This window comes from Macrotis lagotis, chromosome 1 (genome assembly GCF_037893015.1).
Source record: "Macrotis lagotis isolate mMagLag1 chromosome 1, bilby.v1.9.chrom.fasta, whole genome shotgun sequence".
In the NCBI taxonomy this organism is placed as follows: Eukaryota; Metazoa; Chordata; class Mammalia; order Peramelemorphia; family Peramelidae; genus Macrotis; species Macrotis lagotis.
In genome coordinates, this window is record NC_133658.1 from 111,208,463 (window position 1) to 111,221,624 (window position 13,162).

The following is a 13,162-nucleotide window of genomic DNA, read 5'->3' on the forward strand; positions in this document are numbered from 1 at the left end:
GATCAGAGAACATGGTTAAGAGTTGCACAGGGTGAAAAAGTGTAAATGTACTAGTCTGTATAGTTGAAAGGAATATCCCATTGGGGAATGTCTTGGATCACTAAGGTGTTGAAACACTGATAAATAATAATAACAGTAATAATAACTGACATCTGGTGCTTTTAAGTTTATAAAATATTTTGTCCCCATATTTTCATTTTAAGAAGTAGCAATGACTATAATAAAACAGCTTTATCATTGTTCATAAAAACATTTCCTTTCTTACTCAGAACTATCAAGCTCATGCTCAGATGGGGCAAAGTCCTGAGTGGGATTCAGAATAAAATTTAAATTGAGAAATATTTAACAATAAATAAAAATTCGTACAATATAGATAATATCATCTTGTAGTTTTCCAAGTCAATATAAAAAAAAACACAGCTATCTGTTTCTGATTGAGTTAGACACTACTGTTGTAAAGTATTTAAATTTCTGGAAAACTCCATATTCATGTTATAAATGTCAATTACATGATTCTTTTTAGTACTATAGTGATTAACACATAGTAAGTCCTTAAAATGTTTATTATTTGATTAATTGATAGTATTTCCAGAAAATAAAGATAAAGCCCTTCCTGTAGAACTACTGTAACAGCTTGAGGTAGGGGAGAAGGGAAGGAAAGAAAGAAACAAAACCAAACTACATGAAAATCTTATTATGAATTTAAAAGGAATAGTAAATTGTTCATAATAGATTTGAAATTTCATGTGTAAACTTTTTTTGTTCTTCTATGTGATGGAAATGTGCATTATTTCATAAATTAAAAGTAAAATTTTAAAAATGTGATAGTTTCTTCTGAGTGTGATATTAGCAAGATTTGGCATATGAATCTGATTTTAAAATAGTTGTGAGATAGCTGTGACATCTCAGAATGAAGTTGCCTTAGAATTCTCTCAATTTGTGTCATAGAGTTTGTCTTCAAGGTCTAGTTCTTTCATGTATAATCTATGGGACTTTAGGAAAGTCCATTTCCCTTTCTAAAATTTTAATATGAAGAGATGAAATGGACTACCTTTAGAAGTGGTGTATTTCCTTTCAATTGAGCTTTTCCAGTAGAAGTGAAATAGGCCACCTCTTGGATATGCTATTGTGGCAGTTGGAACTGAACAGTTTTTCTCATCAAAACACTGATGGTGGTAGGTATGAGTGAATTATAGTACTGATGCTTTTTTGATTGGAAGAAAGTAAATGACATAACATATTGCCTCCATATTTCAAAATGGAATTGTCCTTGGGGAATTCAAAGAAACTTATTTGATGTCTGAGAAGTAAGGTTAATAAGTGCGATTTTCATTTTCATTCATTCATTTCCAAAAAATAAAGCCAAGAATGGAAAGCATTTATTATGTAAAAACAGTTGTGATATAAGCAAGGCTCAAGGCAAAACCAAAGGGATTTAACTGAAAAACTAGAAGAAAAATTTACAAAAACAACTGGGAAGGAAAACTTAAGCATTGGATGTATATCAATATTCTAAGTAATATTGATAAAACCGTTATTCTATGTAATTTCAAGTAGGCAGTCACTGATGCCCCCCCCCTTCCCAGTGGTAAATTCTTCCCCAAATGTCTATTTGGGGATTAATCATTCTTCATCCTCTGGACTTTGTCAGGTTGTACACATGAAGATAAGCTCTCCAATTCCTCATTCACACATTGTAGTTCCCTTTTTTTATATGCGGTCTTCTTCCTTTAGAATGAAAGTTTGTTGAGTAAGTTTCTTTTTGCTTATAATTTATATCTCAACCTTTTATTTTTAACACATACTTTCCTCATAGCAAGTGTTGTTTATTTTTGGCTAGAATTCAGATTATTCCACTTAAGACTGATTCTTGTCCCTAAGCATGATCCTCTATTATCTATAATCTTTTTCAGCTCATAACTGATATTGCTATATAATACAGTTCATATTTGCCTCAGTGTTTTTTAATTAAATACATTATTTAAACCTTCTGGGAATGATGACAATTTTCAGAACTGACATTTCAAACAAATATCATTTTGGGGGAAGCCACCTTATGTCCACACAGCATTGAAAATGTAATCGATCTGGAATTTTAAATCCAGAACACATACTATGCAAGATATTTTGACTTTTGTGTGATGGCAACTGTAATTTCTTATAGGATCGAAGCATTTCAAGGAAGGTTCATGGGACTAAGTGAACTTAACGAGGGGGTAAAATAATACTCCTTGATACTATTTACATTCAACCTAGTAGTAGAATGCCAAATTCCAACTGCAGATGAAACTGTTTAGCAATCTGCAATAACAGTATGAAGAAATTTTAGTGTAATCTTGTTGAAATAGCAAGTATACTAAACATGTGACTTATAGTGATTCCTCTAGAAGATGATATTTAGTGTTTTCTCAGTGTGATATGAAAGATAATAATAACACTAATATCCTATATTTGTACAGTGCTTTGAATTATCTCATATGAGCTGTACAGTAACTCTGTGAGGTAGGAAGGGAATGTATTTTTTTTAATCATTATATAGATGAGGAGAACAAAGCTCAGTGAAGATGTCTTGCTTGGGATGTTAAGAACAGGTAGGTGGCACAGTGCCCAGAACTTTGGCTCTAGAGTCAGGAAGACTTGAATTCAAATGTGACATCAGAAACTTACTTGCTGTGTGAACCTGGGCAAGTCTCATTCTCTGTTGTCTCAGTTTTCTTATCTGTAAAATAGAAATAATTATAATGCTCACCTTCTTGGACTGTTGTGAGGTTCAAATGATGTTGTAATTGAAAAGCACTTAGCACAGCACCCAATTCATAGTGAGTCCCATTTAAATGTCAGCTCTTTTTATTTTGAAAGGTAATAATTGGGAGAGTTATAACTTAAACCCAGGCCTTCTGATACCTAGTCCTACAGGTCCCTTGCTGTTATACAGTGTTACCTTTCCGAATATTACTTGGAAATCTTTCTGGATTACTTGGAAATCATTAAGAAAATGAAGTAAAATACATATGAGATTATCAGGAAAATAAAAGGAAAATATGAAGTAGTAATTACTCAATCATAAATGTATTGAGGTCTTTAGAGAATACAAATCTCTTACAAATAATATCTTCCTCATGTATGTGAGTGTACCCCCATGGCTTAGACTTGAGAGGAAGCTATTTGGAAAACTTTGACCTCTATTACCAGTTTGATTCCAGAGACAAGGGCACAATCCACAGATGAAAATATTTCCAGAGGATTATACAATTCCTGTTTCTGCTTCCAAGATAGCAAAATCAAATTTCAATGGCAAAGGAACCAAACTCACTGCTCCATGGACTTCAGTATATTGTATTTCAGCATTAGCTGATTAAAGTCTTGGCCTGCATTTTAATTGATTGCGTGATTTAGCTGCTTAAAATTCAATATTGATATTTAGAAGAGGACACATTGGATTTTATTAGCAGATAATTTAATTCAGCATGTGTAACCTTGGATTTTGTAATCAGAGTTACTGATTTAATAATGGAACACCCCTGGTTTCACAGGGGACAATAAGTACCATAAGTAACAATTTGGGGCTTGTCACATTGTCCTCTGTAGAAAATAATCTTTCCCAAGAGAAGCAATCTCTGATAATGTGTCTCTTACATAATATATTGTATTTCCCAATTAACTCTTTATTTTGAAATAGATAAAAACATGTCCACTGACATACTTTAAAAATCTGACGTGATAACAATTAACACAAGACTAGGCATTGTTAACTGATTTGAATTTTGAGAGGGGGGATGGGTTAGGGTCAGACATCAGTCTAAATAAAATAAAGACTCTTCTAAAAGAATTGAAACTGTACTATTTTTAGACTTAAAATTCAGTAGCCCCACAGGTACAATGGCCGTAGTAGTTGATGAACTTCTCCTGGAATAATGGAGTGGTAGGAAAAATGACGGATCAGGGAATATCAGGGCTATATTCCTATTCCACCTCCTAGTGGTGAATCATTTATACTCATCTCCCTCCTTCCCTTCCCTATAAAACAGTGATGATGATAATAATTGCTCCATTTTCTTCACTGGTTGTTCTGAGTAAAGTTCTTTTTATGCTTTGGAGGGTTATATAAATGTGAATTATTATTGCTTGGTTGTTGTCCCTCGTGCTTGAAGAGGACCAAAATGACATAGCTATGTCAGGGTCAAGGTATAGTGTGTTCTACTGTGGCTGATCAGAACAATGCAAAGTCAGAATGCTCTACCACAGGTCGGACATAAATAGTCCACATGAGCAATTGGAGTGGAGATGTCTCTAAATTAGTACATCTTATATTTTTTTTGAGCTACTGTAATTCTACTTTGCTCAAAGAGCACAGTGCCTTCTTTGATGTTGACACACCATGCTGGGTAGTCCTGTGTCAGTGAAATGGGAATTATTATAAATAAAAGCAAATTGAAGCAAGCACAATACTTGTTGATAGTTCTGTTTAATAAGCATTTCAGGTCCTCACCCTCAAATTTTGTTTACTCTTAACTTGATCTTTTTTCCCTGCAGATTAAGCAAAAAAACACCTTAGTCTCATTTAGACTATAAAGTCTGATTTAATCTAAATTATTGAGGTTTTACTATCTCCATGTATCCTGTTTTTTTATTCCTTCATCCTCTTTGTGTATTCTGCAATCCAATGATGACGTGATGATATTTGTTCTTTGTCTTTTTTGTTTTGAAAAAAAGAGCATGGCATTAGGGAGAAAATGCCATGGCATGCACCTGAATTGGATTTGAATGAGGGGGTGTTGTCCTAAGTCACCAGTCTCATTTTCTTCTCCAGAGCAATCTGAGTTTAGTGGTCAGATATGGATCAAAACCAGAGAAATAACCCTGGATCTGAGGCAATGAGGATTAAATGATTTGCCCAAGGACATTACATTTCCTGAATGGACATTTTTACTGGTTGTCTCTTTTACTTAGAATTCTCTTCCTCACTTCTATCTCCTGGTTTTCCACGTTTTGTCAAATCCTAACTAAAATCATACATTCTTCAAGAAGCCCAATTTTCCTTTATTTTAATACCTTCATTCTGAGATTATTTTTAATTGATCTTCCCTTGCTCATACACACCTGTTACATGTTGTCTTTCTCATTAGATTGCAAGCTGTCTGAGAGCAGGTTTTATTTTTTTTTTTTTTGGTTTTATTGTCTCTATCGCTTAGCAAAATTGTTATTGTTTGTCCTTCATTTACAAAGAGGGTCAGTGACATCATAGAGTGATGTCTTGACTTATGTGTGGATTAGATTTAAGTGAATTGTACAAAGTCTATCAACCTCATTCTTCCTGAGTCATCCAAGTCCAGTGGCATGACAAAAGTCAGTACAACTAGTATTGTTTCAAGATGCAGACCTTGGTGTCTTTGATATTTAAGCTCTAAGTGCTCTGAAACACCTGTTTCATCTACCTTCATGGTCATGACCATTGGAACAATTGTTCTCATCTGCCCACTTGGAAGTTTTTTACAAGCTTGAGGATGATATTCTCATGATTTAGCCCATTTGACAATCAGATTACAGCTTCTTGGAGTCACAGGTGAGAGTTGGGTGAAGGGTAGACACCAAAAGTGCATGAGCAGTCCTGAAAAAAAATTCACTAGCTCTCAGAGTATAGACCTCTCTGAACACCACTTACATTATTTAGCAAATACCTGGCACATGATAGGTCCTTTATAAATGCTTTCTGACAGATTTCTATGTATTTTTATAAATGGCATTATCTCTCACCCTCTAGCTACTCTGTGTATATCTTTGTGTATATGATTACATGAATGTTGTCTCTCTTTTTAGAATAGAAATCTCCTGGGGTCAGGACTATTTTTTTTTTTGCCTTTTGATAGTCTTAGCACTTAGCACAGAGTCTTGTATATAAATACTAATAAATGCTTGTTGATTAAGAGATCATCCAGTTTAGACCACTGAAAGGCTATATAGCCTTCATAACTTAGCCACTTCTAACCTTTCCAGTCTTCTTGGATCTTAATGCTTGCCAGGTAATTTTAAATCCAGGGATGATGTCCTTTTGGTTGTTCCATGAACAAGATACTCCCTCTTTTGGCTCTGGGCATTTTCACTGGTTGTCCTTCATATCTGAATTTCTCCCCTTTCTCATTCTACCTGCATGCTTCCCTGATTACCCTGAATCCCAACCTCTCTTCTACAGGAAATCTTTCCCAATCCCTCTGAATTCTAGTGTCTTCCCTGTTTTAATTGCTTTCCATTTATCCTGTCTTTAACTTGCTGCATATATTCATTTGTTTATTGTCTCCACTATTAGATTGTGAGCTACCTGAGGGAAGAAATTGTCTTTAATACATAGTAATTGTCTAATAAAATTTTATTACCTATTGATTATATTTTTATAATAGTTCTAGTTTCTTTCTTTTGGTGTCAAGCACAATGGAATTTCTAGAAAGATAAAATCTGACCTATTTTTTAGCTCTTCCAGAAAGAGATCTACTATAGTCTAATACGGTGAATGAGATTTCTTCTTTCTAAGTACATTCAGTAATACAGGCAAGTAGCTTAACAACAGTTTTTTTTTCCCTGAGATTTGAAAAGTAGAACATGGATGTGATTTCTTTTCCTGTTATAGTGGAGCAATAGAATAAGGATAGTTCCCTTGTCTACCACAACTTTTCCTGCTCTCAGGAAGTCATCCCATATTACAAAGAATTTTTTTTTAAATGGGGGAAAATCAGCAAAACTGACAAGTGCATAGGAAAAAAAATCTAAAAATATATGTAATGTTTCACACCTGTGGACCTCCTACCTTTACCTCACATCTTTCTTACTTGGCCTTAATCACTGAATAAGCATTGCCTTAGTCAAACTGAGACTTGATAAAAACCTTAGCTTAAAATGACCAAGGGTTCCCACTGTATGGTCCAGATCCATATCTGACCCCTGGACCCAAGTTGATCCCAAGAAGAAAGTGCTGCTTCTGACTTTGCATAGCATCCCCTCACCCAAATCATGGTATCACCTCCCTAATGTCCTGGTCTTTTTTGAGAATGAAGGATAAATAACTGTTAAAGAAGGGGCATTTGTCCTTCAATAGAGAGGGGAAAGGAGGAAGCACCTTCTCCCCCAGGAAAAAGTAGGGAAATGGATAGAGAATTAATGTTAAAGGTTAGGCAAGGTACCTGTATGTTTTCCAGCTTTCTGATTTCCCAGTGATAGGAATAATGAAAAATGTTATGACTATTCATTCCATACCTCAGCTGCACTATAAATAAGCTTTTGCCAATTGGTCTGGGAAACTATCCAGAGCTTATGACATAGTTTTTGTGCAGAGATGTGTTCCAATTTCCAAACATATAAACTCTCCTAACTTGAATGTGTTTGTATGTTGGAGACTAGACTGCCTGTTGAGATACATCTCTGATTACTATATTCTTGTAATTGAGATTCTCAGAGGTGAGAAAAATTATAGGACTTTTCAAAGGTGAGAAATCTGGGCAATAGTTAGAGCCATCAAGATTTTTTGACATGGGATCATATCATTTAAACCTAATGGGCAACTTCTCCAATCATAAGTGAGTTTATAAATGAGTTTTATGTACTTCAGCTTGCAAACCATTAAGTGACACTGCCAACTTAATATCCATAAAAGCTTTCCAGACCATAGTTGGCATTATTGACTTGTTTGCTAAAGTGCTTCATTGTCTAATGATAGCATTTGTAATGTGTCTGGTGAAATATTGCTTGGAGAATGACATGGTATAGTAGTTAATGAGAAGTGACAAGGCTTTTCTTTTCTGTGGTTAACTATCAAGAAAAGCCCTGACAAATAATTTGGAGAGTAACTTGAGTCATTCCATTAACACATATACCCACTCCTTGAGGGCAGTGTTGTTGCTTTTTTGTTTTATTTTGTATTCCCTAAGGGTTAGCACAAAGCTTTATTCTTAGTGAATGCTCAGCTAATGCTTTTGATTGACTGACACTAGGGGAAGTGCCCTGTTACCCCACATCCTAATCTTTTACCTTAAAAAGGATGGAAAATAGCTTCTGGAAGACCTTCAGTGAATCAGGAAGGGACCAGACATCACTATGTAAGTGATTTGCATTGCTAGCAGATTGTTCAGGTGGGGGATTCAGGCCAATCCCAAGTGTTCTGCATACTGAAGACTTTTAGTTAGGGTTTACTGATTTGGATTCAGGTGAAGGGTCTGATGCTCCAAAGAATGACATGGGTCTATGACAGTAATGGATCCTGAAGTTCAAATACTGCAATTTAATTGGGGAATAATCAATTCTGTTCCCAGGATTTATGGTTTGTTCATAACTGGTCATAATATAAAGAGAAATTTGTTCAGTAAAACAGAAGAAATGATAAAGTCAAGATCATTTGCCCTAAGCAAAATAGTATTTTTTTTCTTTTTCCCTTGTAAAATTTGTCATTGACATTCATCAGACTTCTCCACCAACAAATTTCTTTCTTGTGTTTTTCAGGAGTGATTATAATCTAACCATTCACTCATTGTGTAGGATCTGATATGTGTATTGACCATGCTTCTCAGTTGAGGCATATGTGTGTGTGTGTGTGTGTGTGTGTGTGTGTGTGTGTGTGTGTATGTGTGTGTGTGTATGTGTGTGTGTGTATAAATATATATATATATATATATATATATATATATATATAAAATAACCAAAGTGAAAATTATATTATAAAGACTAGTATGTTAATATATGCTTATGTTATAAACAAGGCTTTTGCTCTGTAATATACTTAATGAATGCTTGTTGACTTATTAACAAGACCCAAAACAAACCACTTGTGGAAGCAGAGGATTAAGGGTTGGAAGGGAAAGTGGAAGAGAAAAGTTATAGTCCTTTCAGGATGACATACACAAGAAACTATTGCCTTTAAGATCCACCTGAATTCTTTGTCCTTAGTTGCTGTCTCCCTTTTAGTCAGTTGTTAGTACCTCAAAACATAGGACCTAGATTCATAAAATACCAGGGATGGAGAGGAGTCTTAAAGCTTTCAGCTATGAAGAATAAAGACACCTTCTAAGTATGCTTAAGACTTTTGAGACATCCTGGAGATGTCATTTTGTATAGTTCAATACATCAATGAATGATAATAAATATACACACATACATAACTTCTTACTGTCATATGTACTTATCATGTTATATATATATGGATATATACACATGCATATAGATATATAGATAAACTGCATCCTCAGTTCTTAGCTAAGTGCCTGCCACAGATTGAACACTTAACAAATGCTTGTTGACTTATAGATAATTTCAACATTACAGAGAACTGTATGTACATCATTTAATTTGATCTTTTCCATAATACTGATGAGAGATTTGCAGATCAATGAGGCTAAATGATTTGCCTAGGGATAATTTACACATGTTAGTGGCAGAGCTGAGAAAAATTGGATCTTCTTATTCAGGCCTGTGCCCTTTCTATGGTGCTTCACATTGCTTCTTCATATATTAGTATGAATAAAACATGAAGTTGTATATTAAGATAAGCAATATGTTATTCTTATAAAATAAGAATTTTTATCCCTCTAGATAACTTCATATTTTATTCATAGGTATGTGATACTTTACTTCCTCCACTAAACTCCTTTCTATTCTAATGCCTCATCATTGATGATTTGTGTTAACCCTGCATCCCTAAAGACCACTACAGTGGCGTTATGGTCCTATGCCCCAAGGAAGGCTTTGGGTATTATCCTGGTAAAAGACTTTGTGCTTTTGATCTGATGATTAGCCTAGACACATTTGGAGAGAATGATTACCAGACTGACTCTAGAGAGATAAATGCTTAGGCCACAGCAAATCTTGAATACAATTTATCAAGGCATAGTAAGATTGCAATCTGTATCAGTGAAGTCACACTAACAAAAATCATGAATCTTTGATGCAGTGATGTAAGTCATCTATTACTTTTCTTGGTCGATGTCTGTAAATGATAGAATACCTTTTTTACCTGGTGGCAGCAGTAAAATTGGAAATGGTTATTGACAACATGTTTTCAGTTAATCACATTGGCTGCATATCTTTTGATTTTTGAGTACAAACTGCTGCACTGAATGTTGAGGAGATATATAAAAGAGAGAGTATTATCCTTACCTTTAAGCATCCTAATGAAAGAGAAAAAACATAAACGTGGAACAATTAAAGACTATGCTTTCTTTCAATTTTTTCTTATTCTTTAACAAAATGTTAATTTTTGCATTATCATCATTTTCAAATATATTGTTCTCTGCTTCTTATTGTTATCATCCTTTCAAAGAATAAGAAAAAGAATAAAGTAAAAAAAGTTTCATAAAACTAAACAACATATAAATTAAATATAATAGTTTTTATATTGTACTTCAATGGAATGAAAAGAGCTCCATTCCTCATTTCTTTTTTCATCCCCCAAGCTTGGTACTTAAACCTATGCTGTGCTGAATTTTAGTTTTTTCTCATTTACATTAGTGTAGTCAGTGCATATTTTGTTTTTTTGATCCTACTTCGTTTTGTATTGTTTCATAGAAGTATTCCCACGCTTCTTTATATTCTTCTTATTTGTTGCTTCTCATAGAGCACTAAATTCCATTCCATTCATGTCTCACATAGGGCCTTGAAACCCCCATGGGGGAGATCCATAAAGCCAAAACTATTTCAATAATAATAGTAATAATAATAATAATTTTATTTTTGAATATGGTATATATTGATGATTATAACCCAGATAAGCAAAAATGCATTGGCAGATTCTTAAATTTTGTTTAAAGTCTAAAGGAGTCCTAAGACAAAAAAAATTGAGAATTGCTGATATAGCAAAATTTTGTTTTGGAGAATATTTTATAAAATTTGACTTTTTTTGTAACAACCACTTTTTGATGAATACCCCTCATTTTATCATAAAAAAGAAAGAATAAATAAAATTAATATAGTGACTGCAATGAATAGTATATATAGCTTTCCATTCTTGTGGCTAACTACTTGTTAGAAGAGAGGAAAGGTATGGGTTTGATATAGCTGGAACCAACATTTTTGCATGTAGGTTAGGTTATACTTATTCTATTTTCTATTAGTGTTTTCTGAGTTTATAATATTTCTGTTATTGTGTATGCTTTTTTCTTGACTATGTATCAGTTCATACCAAATAAAAAACTTTTTAATAAATTAATAGCTCAACTGGGTTTATTTAACTTAGCACAGAACAGAAGGATAACTCTAGTATTAAGGAGATGCTTAGTGAGACTGGAAAGAGCAGATCGGGTAATTAAGTAAAGTTAATCATAATTATAGCAATAAACACAATTATTGTACACATTTTATATTTCTTTACTGCACGCTTGCTTTCCAGAGTGCTTTCATATCCATGATGTTAGTTGATAATAATTTGTTTTCTATATTTCTTTTTATTGCACAGAATACTTTGTTCACAACTGCATTGCATAGGAGGGAGTGAAAGTGCTATCATACTAATTTTATGGATGAAGAAAGTGGTGTCACTACTAGGGTTAAATTTCCCCTGTTTAGGTTAATATCAATCCAATTCTACCCACCTCCATTCCACCCAAATAATAATAATTATTACCCCTTGCTATCCATGTATAGTTGTACCTAACTATAGAATAATTTCATAACATTCCCTCACAGGTAACCTACTTTTCAGCCAAATTGTATTAATCATTCTTGCCTGTTACATGGCATTTCCCAACTTTGTGGAATGTTCTTCACCTCTACCACATAAAATCTCTGCCTTTCCAAATGTTCCTCCTCCACTCACAGCCTCCCAGTTATTAGTATCCTCCCTCTAAATAGAACTTTGAATTCATTTTACACATATACTGTATCTACTTCTCCATACATGTATTTAATCTTACTAGGAGAATCATTTCATTCACTCATCAAGAAACATTTTAAAGCACATCATAGGAACCATGTGAAATGTTAGAGATACAAGGACAAAGACAGAACTAAATAGTTCATTTCCTCAAGAAGTTTATTTTCTGCAGAAGAAACTAAATTCAACAAGCAAACATGTGTTATTATAAAATATAATAGAAAGTCAGTGCTAAATATTTGAGAGGTGGAAGGCACTAACACCATGGGAGACCTGGAAAATCCTTAGGAAAGAGGGAAGAGTTTAAATGAATCTTGAAGGGAGTTCAGGATTGGAAGAACCCTAGTGAGGCAGGCATTGGAACAATATGAGCAAAGTGACAGAAATGGGACATTTCCTACTGTTTATGGGGAGAACTGGAAGGCCAGTTTGACTGGACCATGAAATATATGAGATAAGGTCATGTGAATTCAATCTGGGAAGATAACATGAAATGTGGAGATTTAAAGAGTAAGCATAGAACTTTCATTTTAAGCTAGGAGTCACTGAAACTTCTGAGTAGGTGGCTGACCTGATCAAACTTGAATGGGGAGGCAGTGGAAAGAGTCCAGGCTTTGGTGTCAGGACTGCATAGGCTCAAATCCCACCTGTGACATTCACCTGTGAGGCCTTGGAAAAGATAATTAACCTCTTTAGGCCTCAGTTGCCTTGACTTTAAAGTGAAATTGAATCTATCTGACTTTGAGGCCACCTTTCTATCTATTCTGAAAAGACTGCCTCTGTCAGTGAATAGTAAAAACCCATAAAAATATTATATTCTTGTTTATATTTATATAGTGTTTTATGGTTCACAAAATGCTTTATATACATATATCATATATATGTATATATATATGTGTATATATATACATATATATGTATATATATACACACACATATATATGTATATATATACACACACACACATATAATATATATATATATATATATATATATATATATATATATATATATATATATATATATATATATATATATATGTTATCCCAAATATGAATGTCTGGGGATCGAGGAACCAATCTAACATAATTATTTGTAAGTAGATAAAAATGCTCCTACTCCTAAAATGATCGCAACTAGTGGGATGAAATTTATTTTTAATTTACTATTTCCTCCAAGTTTTGTTTTCCTTTTTAGGCAAATTTTCATTTTGTTTCATTTTCCTCAGCTTGGATAACTGGGTTAAGCAACTCAGAGAATCAGATTATAAATATATGCATACATATTTATATATTATCATAAAATATCTTTAGAGAG

At 33.7% G+C, this 13,162-nt stretch overlaps 1 protein-coding gene across 4 annotated transcripts in view; it reads left to right on the forward strand.

Moving 5' to 3' along the window:
• Window positions 1-13,162, forward strand: part of CCDC85A (coiled-coil domain containing 85A) — a 230,184-nt gene that overhangs the window by 143,889 nt on the left and 73,133 nt on the right. The window lies entirely within an intron of this gene.